Source organism: Palaemon carinicauda, chromosome 4 (genome assembly GCF_036898095.1).
Source record: "Palaemon carinicauda isolate YSFRI2023 chromosome 4, ASM3689809v2, whole genome shotgun sequence".
Lineage (NCBI taxonomy): Eukaryota > Metazoa > Arthropoda > Malacostraca > Decapoda > Palaemonidae > Palaemon > Palaemon carinicauda.
Genome location: NC_090728.1, coordinates 191,847,196 through 191,856,895, shown reverse-complemented (window position 1 = coordinate 191,856,895; position 9,700 = coordinate 191,847,196).

The window sequence follows — 9,700 nt, the reverse complement described above, 5'->3', positions numbered from 1 at the left end:
ACAATGATATTACCCTGGTTAACAGGACAATGCCCTAGAGACTGGAACATGTTAGTAGGACAATGCCCTAGAGACTGAAGCATTTATCCTAAATGACTTCCAGTGGATATATAATTACATTCCCAAAGTATTCATCATAAATAGCCACGTGTTGCTAACTCATTAATTAGCTAACCATGGTGGAGATGGGTTGATTTCAAGTCTAAGAACAGATTCCTGAACTCGACATGTATATGTACAGTACACTTGTAATAAACTTTCATCTTTTTTGGTAGCATGGCAGCAGCAGAAGGGGATTCAGCATTATGAAGCTTCATCTGTGGTGGATAATGTGGGAGGGTGGGCTGTGCCACCCTAGCAGTACAAGCCGAACTCGGTTGAGTCCCTTGTCAGGCTGGGAGAAACATAGAGAGGAGAGGTCCCCTTTTCTGTTTCATTTGTTTGATGTCGGCGACCCGCCAAAATTGGGGGAAGTGCCTTGGTATATGTATGTATATATGGTTGATTAGAGGACCTTGCTGGCTTTGTTTATACTGAGAGGCACAGGTTCGAATCCTTTCCCACCCTAAAGCATTTATCATGAATGAATATCCCGTGGATATACATTCCCAACGGTAGAATTCGATATTAAATGCCATTGTGATTGATATTTCATCATCATCACCTCCTACGCCTATTGACGCAAAGGGCCTCAGTTAGATTTCGCCAGTCGTCTCAATCTTGAGCTTTTAATTCAATATTTACATTAATTAAAATCACGAGTGTTAGTGATAAGTATTCATCATAAGGTTCACCACAGCCGTATTCTTCTTTCTATTTAATCTATTATTCTATTTAATCTATTAATTTAATCTATCAATCTATTTAATCTAATAAGGACAAATGGGACCCAGCGTCAAACCTAGGATTAAATCTAACAGTACTATCAATGCATTATCAAAGATGAAAAAAAATTACGTAGTCCTTCCTTGATGAAATAATTCTTAACTAAAATGCACCAAAACATTCATTAAATGGACAAGCACTCTAAGAATGCAGACCTCCGCCACGGCCGCTTATTTCTCGAAACTAGGTTGTCTTTCCCAGAATCAATTTAGAACGGAGGTGTATTTGAAGTGCGAACTTGGGGTTAAGGTTGTGGTTAATACGATCGACCTTTTGCTTGACCTTGACCTTTGACCTAGGACTTTCAAAGTGGAATCAATTCCACGTCTCAACGTACCAATTGATCCCTGAGAGTTTCACTACTCCATGAGTAAAATTGTTGCCAGGAAGTTGTACACAAACAGAGAAACCGACAAACAAAAACATAACCTCCTCCTAACTTCGTTAACGGAGGTAAAGACGTAAGAAAATCGTGGATTAAGACAGTGGTCTTGAAACAAAAGCTATCACCCACCAAATCAAAATAGGGATGAAATACAACTGAAATGGATATTGGTTTGATAAAAGGAAAATTATATTATTATTATTATTATTATTATTATTATTATTATTATTATTATTACTAGCCAAGCTACAACCCTAGTTGGAAAAGCAGAATGCTATAAGCCCAGGGGCTCCAATAGGGAAAATAGCCCAGTGAGGAAAGGAAAAAAAGAATATAAAATATTCTAAGAAAAGTAACAACATTAAAATAAATATTTTCTATATAAACTATAAAAACTTAAACAAAACCAGAGGAAGAGAAATAAGATAGAATAGTGTGCTCGAGTGTACCCTCAAGCAAGAGAACTCTAACCCAAGACAGTGGAAGACCATGGTACAGAGGCTATGGCACTACCCAAGATTAGAGAATAATGATTTGATTTTGGAGTGTCCTTCTTCTAGAAGAGCTGCTTACCATAGCTAAAGAGTCTCTACCCTTACCAAGAGAAAAGTAGCCACTGAACAATTACAGTGCAGTAGTTAACCTCTTGGGTGAAGAAGAATTGTTTGGTAATCTCAGTGTTGTCAGGTGTATGAGGACAGAGGAGAATATGTAAAGTATAGGTCAGACTATTCAGTGTGTATAGGCAAATGGAAAGTGAGCCGTAACCAGAGAAGGATCCAATTTACTACAGTCTGGCCAGTCAAAAGAACCCATAACTCTCTAGCGGTAGTATCTCATCGGGAGTATGGTGCCCTGGCCAGCCTACTACCCAAGATAGAAACTACTGTAAGTCCCTAAACAGGTATAAATATTATAGTGAAGAGGGATTGTGATCTCAATTTCTATATCCATATTGCATAAGATTTATATTTTTGATAAATAAATATTGAAACTAGAGGGGCACTCAGTAGAGCGCAGACCTTCACTGCGGCATCTTATTTCTTGACCTTGACCTTTGACCTTAACATGTATTAATTGGCGTGGATTTTCAAACACTCAAATATGAACCAAGTTTGAAGTCCCTGTGAAAATGATTTCCAAACTTATGGCTGATTACGTGAATTGGACATTTTGCTTGACAGTGACCTTGACCTTTGACCTTGATCTCCCAAGACTTAATTGTTTCTAGTTTTTTACATAACAGCTATTCCCTGCAAGTTTCATTACTCTACGATTAAAATTGTGGCCAGGCATCTGCTCACAAACATACACACACATGCAAACACATAAACACACAAACAGGGGGGAAAACATAACCTCCTTCCAACTTCGTTGGCTGAGGTAATAAACAAATATTTAAACAATACTTATATTTAACTCATTCCCTCCCCCATGTAAGTCAATTACAGCCTCTACAGGAAATGAAGAAATAAGAAAATAGAAAAAATGTAATAGAAAATATTGATGGTGTATCAATAATATTCAAAAGTATTTGAATACCTAAATAAAAAGACCTTTTTTCATATAATTCTTCTCTCAAGGGGTTAACTACTTTACTGTAATTGTGCAGTGGCTTTACTTTCCTCTTGGTAAGGGTAGAAGAGACTCTTTTCCTCTTGGTAAGGGTAGAAGAGACTCTTTTCCTCTTGGTAAGGGTAGAAGAGACACTTTTCCTCTTGGTAAGGGTAGAAGAGACTCTTTTCCTCTTGGTAAGGGTAGAAGAGACTCTTTAACTATGGTAAGCAGCTCTTCTAGGAGAAGGACACTCCAAAATCAAACCATTGTTCTCTAGTCTTGGGTAGTGCCATAGCCTCTGTACCATGGTCTTCCACTGTCTTGGGTTAGAGTTCTCTTGCTTGAGGGTACACTCGGGCACACTATTCTATATTATTTCTCTTCCTCTTGTTTTGTTAAAGTTTGTAAAGTTTTCATAGTTTATATAGAAGATATTTATTTTTATGTTACTCTTATAATATTTTATTTTTGCTTATTTCCTTTCCCCACTGGGCTATTTTCCCTGTTGGAGCCCCTAAGGTTATAGCATCCTGCTTTTTCAATTAGGGTTGTAGCTTAGATATTAATAAATAATAATAATAATAATAATAATAATAATAATAATAATAATAATAATAATAATATATGAAATATTTATTCTAATGTTGTTACTGTTCTTGAAATATTTTATTTTTCCTTGTTTCCTTTCCTCACTGGGCTATTTTCCCTGTTGGGGTCCCTGGGTTTATAGCATCCTGCTTTTCCAACTAAGATTGTAGCTTGAAAATAATAATAATAATAATAATAATAATAATAATAATAATAATAATAATAATAATAATAATTCAAGGACTCTAAACTCATTCCACTGAACCAGGGTGATTTGACTCGATTTTTATAAACACTAGAATTAAAAGGGACTTAAAAGTTCTCTTCGTCCTTTTGGTTTGAATGTTATGAAGAGCAGGTGTTCACTCTGTACTAAATCATTTTTGAAACCAATCAAGTTTAACCATTTGGGGATTTATCTCTGATATACAATTTCTCTGCTTAGTGCAAATGTACCCAAAACGTATTAACTTCTAGTAATGTATTTCTTATCATCATCATCATCATCATCATCATCATTATTATTATTATTATTATTATCATTAGCTGAGCTACAACCCTAGTTGGGAAAGCAGGATGCTATAAGCCCAAGGGCTCCAACAGGAAAAAATAGCCCAGTTAGGAAAGGGAAATAAGGAAATACACAATAAGGGAAATAATGAACAATTAAAATATTTTAGGAACAGTAACAACATTAAAATAAACCTTAAAACTATAAAAACTTCAAAAACCAAAAGGAAGAGAAATAAGATAGAATAGTGTGCCCAAGTGTACCCTCAAGCAAGAGAACTCTACCCCAAGACAGTGGAAGGAATAAGTTTGCAAATCTAAAATGTATTAGCCATTAGTATTGTATTTAAACAAGAAATAAGGAGCATAATACATTACACTTTTAACTGGGCAGTCAGTACTACACTGAACCCTTCTCTCTGGTTACGGTTCATTTTCCCTTTGCCTACACGAACACCGAATAGTCTGGCGTATTTTTTACATATTCTCTTCTGTCCTCATACACCCGACAACGCTGAGATTGCCAAACAATTTTTCTTCACCCAAGGGGTTAACTACTGAACTGTAATTGTTCAGAGGCCACTTTCCTCTTAGTAAGGGTAGAAGAGACTCTTAAGATATGGTAAGCAGCTTTTCTAAGAGAAGGACACTCCAAAATCAAACCTTTGTTCTCTAGTCTTGGGTAGTGCTATGGCCTCTGTACCATGGTCTTCCACTGTCTTTGGTTAGAGTTCTCTTGCTTGAGGGTATACTTGGGTACTCTATTCTATCTAATTTCTCTTCTTCTTGTTTGGTTAAAGTTTATATAGTTTATATAGGAGATATTTATTTTAATGCTGTTGCTGTTCTAAAAATATTTTACTTTTCCTTGTTTCCTTTCCTCACTGGGTTATTTTCCCTGTTGGAGCCCTAGGACTTATAGCATCCTGCTTTTCCAACTAGGGTTGTAGCTTAGCAAGTAATAATAATAATAATAATAATAATAATAATAATAATAATAATAATATTAATAATATGTACATAATCAGGGTACACTCTGTCATGTTGTTCTATCTTATTTCTCTTCCTCTTGTTTTTTTCCTTTGAAGTTTATATAGTTTATATGTGAAGGATCTAATTTAAAGTTGATACTATTCTTGAAATATTTCATTTTGATTGTTTATTCTTCTTGTGTGGTTTATTTATTTCCTTGCTTCCTTTCCTCACTAGGCTATTTTTCCCTGTTGGAGTCCTTGGGCATATAGCATTTTGCTCTTCAAACTAGGGTTACAGACTAGCTTGTAATAATAATAATAATAATAATAATAATAATAATAATAATAATAATAATAATAATAATAAGGTTGTGGACCCACAAGTTATTAGCCTTAAGCAATGTATTTAAATAAATTAAAGCCATGGGCCTACATATATTAGCCTTCAGTAATGTACTTGAACAAATAATGAGGTTACTAAACCCATAAACCTTTTTCTCTCCTTTATACCAAAAAAAATAATAATAATAAATAAATAAATAAATAAATTCTCACGTGTGCCAGTACAAGAAAAAATCAAAATAGCAAAATCCTGAGACTTTTTTACGATAAAAAATCCAAAATAGCACAATCATGAGGCTTTTTTACGATCATAAATTAAAAATAGCACAATCATGAGCCTTTTTTACGATCATAAATTCAAAATAGCACAATCATGAGCGTTTTTTTTACGATCATAAATTCAAAATAGCACAATCATGCACCTTTTTTACGATCATAAATTCAAAATAGCACAATCATGAGCCTTTTTTACGATCATAAATTCAAAATACCACAATCATGCACCTTTTTTACGATCATAAATACAAAATAGCACAATCATGCACCGTTTTTACGATCATTAATTCAAAATAGCACAATCATGCGCCTTTTTTACGATCATAAATTCAAAATAGCACAATCATGCACCTTTTTTACGATCATAAATTCAAAATAGCACAATCATGCGCCTTTTGTACGATCATAATTTCAAAATAGCACAATCATGCGAATTTTTTACGATCATAAATTCAAAATAGCACAATCATGCACCGTTTTTACGATCATTAATTCAAAATAGCACAATCATGCGCCTTTTTTACAATCATAAATTTAAAATAGCACAATCATGCACCGTTTTTACGATCATTAATTCAAAATAGCACAATCATGCACCGTTTTTGCGATCGTTAATTCAAAACAGCACAATCATGCGCCTTTTTTACGTTCATAAATTTAAAATAGCACAATCAGGCACCGTTTTTACGATCATAAATTCAAAATAGCACAATCATGCATCGTTTTTACGATCATAAATTCAAAATAGCACAATCATGCACCGTTTTTACGATCATTAATTCAAAATAGCACAATCATGCGCATTTTTTACGATCATAAATTTAAAATAGCACAACCATGCATCGTTTTTACGATCATAAATTCAAAATAGCACAATCATGAGCCTTTTAAAACGATCATAAATTCAAAATAGCACAATCATGAGCCTTTTTTACGATCATAAATTCAAAATAACACAATCACGCACCTTTCTTACGATGATAAATTCAAAATAGCACAATCATGCATCGTTTTTACGATCATAGATTTAAAATAGCACAATCATGCACCGTTTTTACGATCATAAATTTAAAATAGCACAATCATGCACCGTTTTTACGATCATAAATTTAAAATAGCACAATCATGCACCGTTTTTACGATCATAAATTTAAAATAGCACAATCATGCATCGTTTTTACGATCATAAATTTAAAATAGCACAATCATGCATCGTTTTTACGATCATAGATTTAAAATAGCACAATCATGCACCGTTTTTACGATCATAAATTTAAAATAGCACAATCATGCATCGTTTTTACGATCATAAATCTAAATTAGCACAATCATGCATCGTTTTTACGATCATAAATTTAAAATAGCACAATCATGCACCGTTTTTACGATCATAAATTTAAAATAGCACAATCATGCACCGTTTTTACGATCATAAATTTAAAATAGCACAATCATGCATCGTTTTTACGATCATAAATTTAAAATAGCACAATCATGCATCGTTTTTACGATCATAGATTTAAAATAGCACAATCATGCACCGTTTTTACGATCATAAATTTAAAATAGCACAATCATGCATCGTTTTTACGATCATATATTTAAAATAGCACAATCATGCATCGTTTTTACGATCATATATTTAAAATAGCACAATCATGCATCGTTTTTACGATCATAAATTTAAAATAGCACAATCATGCATCGTTTTTACGATCATTGATTTAAAATAGCACAATCATGCATCGTTTTTACGATCATAGATTTAAAATAGCACAATCATGCATCGTTTTTACGATCATAAATTTAAAATAGCACAATCATGCATCGTTTTTACGATCATAGATTTAAAATAGCACAATCATGCATCGTTTTTACGATCATTGATTTAAAATAGCACAATCATGCATCGTTTTTACGATCATAGATTTAAAATAGCACAATCATGCATCGTTTTTACGATCATAAATCTAAATTAGCACAATCATGCATCGTTTTTACGATCATAAATTTAAAATAGCACAATCATGCACCGTTTTTACGATCATAAATTTAAAATAGCACAATCATGCATCGTTTTTACGATCATAAATTTAAAATAGCACAATCATGCATCGTTTTTACGATCATAAATCTAAATTAGCACAATCATGCATCGTTTTTACGATCATAAATTTAAAATAGCACAATCATGCACCGTTTTTACGATCATAAATTTAAAATAGCACAATCATGCATCGTTTTTACGATCATAAATTTAAAATAGCACAATCATGCGCCTTTTTTAACGATCAAGAGTTACATGACACGAAATCTAGAGTCCCACAACGAACACTAATCCAAGAAATGATCAAACTCAGTACTTCTAAATTATTATTATTATTATTATTATTATTATTATTATTATTATTATTATTATTATTATTATTATTATTATTATTATTGCCTGCTAAGCTACAACCCTAGTTGGAAAAGCAGGATGTTATAAGACCAGGGTTTCTATTCTCATTACTTGCTAAGCTACAAACTTAGTGGGAAAAGCGGGATGCTATAAGCCCATGGGCTCCAACAGGGAAAATAGTCCAGTGAGGAAAGGAAACGAGGAAAAATAGAATATTTTAAGAACAGTAACAACATTTATTATTATCATTATTATTATTATTATTATTATTATTACCAGTCAGGGATGTGCCAAATAGGCCACCATTATTCGTAGTTGTGAATTTAATATTACCACCCAAATTCTGCGAAGGTCAACATGGGTCTGGGTATTGGCGTGGCAACCTTCCCGGCCCCCTCAAAAAAAAAAAAAAAAAAAAAAAAAAAAAAAATAATAATAATAATAATAATTCTGAAAAAATGTAACTAAAGCTTATCGATCACTGGTACTGAATGCCCTTCAGGCGCATGTTTATAAACATAAATTATTACTAGTTTATGACGTCATGATCCTTCATCTATGATTATTTCTTTTGGGAGTTATCGAAAATCGACATTTAATCATATGTCAGAAAGAATTTTTTTTCATTTCATATGCAAATCAGTTCCAAGTATCCTTCTCAAAGCTAACACGTGAATAGTAACTATGTTCGTATGTGCAACATGTGGGCTTAAATATTCGGTTTACATAAATATTATCAGTGCCTATGATCAACGGTCCTCTATATCTTCCACGTAGCCTTTTGCTTTCTTATTTACTATTACTATCACACACTGCACAATTCATAATTATCTTGCAGAAATTCTTGGTCCTCCTTGATATCAAGGGGGCTCTCTTTCCAATCCATCTTTTGTTATCTATTTTCCTTCATTTTCTCTACATGACTTAACCACCTTAAAGCAATGTCTCCCACTCTTTCACATATGCCAGGCAATTTTACTACTCTATTTTGTTATCTAGAAAAGCAGTTTTAAGGCGTCCTTTTTCTCTTACTTCCAATCACTCTTTTTGCTAACCTATTTTCCTTCATTTTCTCTACATGACCAAACCACCTTAAAGCAATCTATCCCACCCTTTAGCATATGCCAGGCCATTTTACTATTCTATTTTCTGCATAGTCCCAGCTCATTTCAAGAGTGAAAATATCCCAGTGAGGAAAGGAAATAAAGAAACACAATAGTGTGCCCGAAAATACCTCCAAGCAAGAGAATTCTAACCCAAGTCAGTGGAAGACCATGGTACAGAGGCTATGGCACTACGAGAAGGAGATTCAAGCTAAATTATTTGGGTTAAAAGTTGCACTAAAATGTAAAAGTTACAAAGCAAGATAGAAGAAAGGAAGTGGGAGTGAGTTTTTTTATTATTATTATTATTATTATTATTATTATTATTATTATTATTATGATGATGATGATGTAAGCTACAACCCTAGTTGGAAAAGCATGATGCTATTAGTCCAAGAGCTCCGACAGGAAAAACAGCCCAGTGAGGAAAGGAAATATAGAATAAATATTCTACAAGTAATGTAATGAACAATTAATATAAAATATGTTAAGAACAGTAACATTAAAGTGTATCCATCATATATAAACTACAAAGGGAGACTTATGTCAGCCTGTTCGACTTGAAAACATTAGTTTCAATTTGAATCATGGATGATTCACCGTGCTGAAACTTGAATAACATCAGCTCCTTCTAGGATAAATACAGAGGGCTCCAAAGACAAGAAGGAAGTCCTTCACT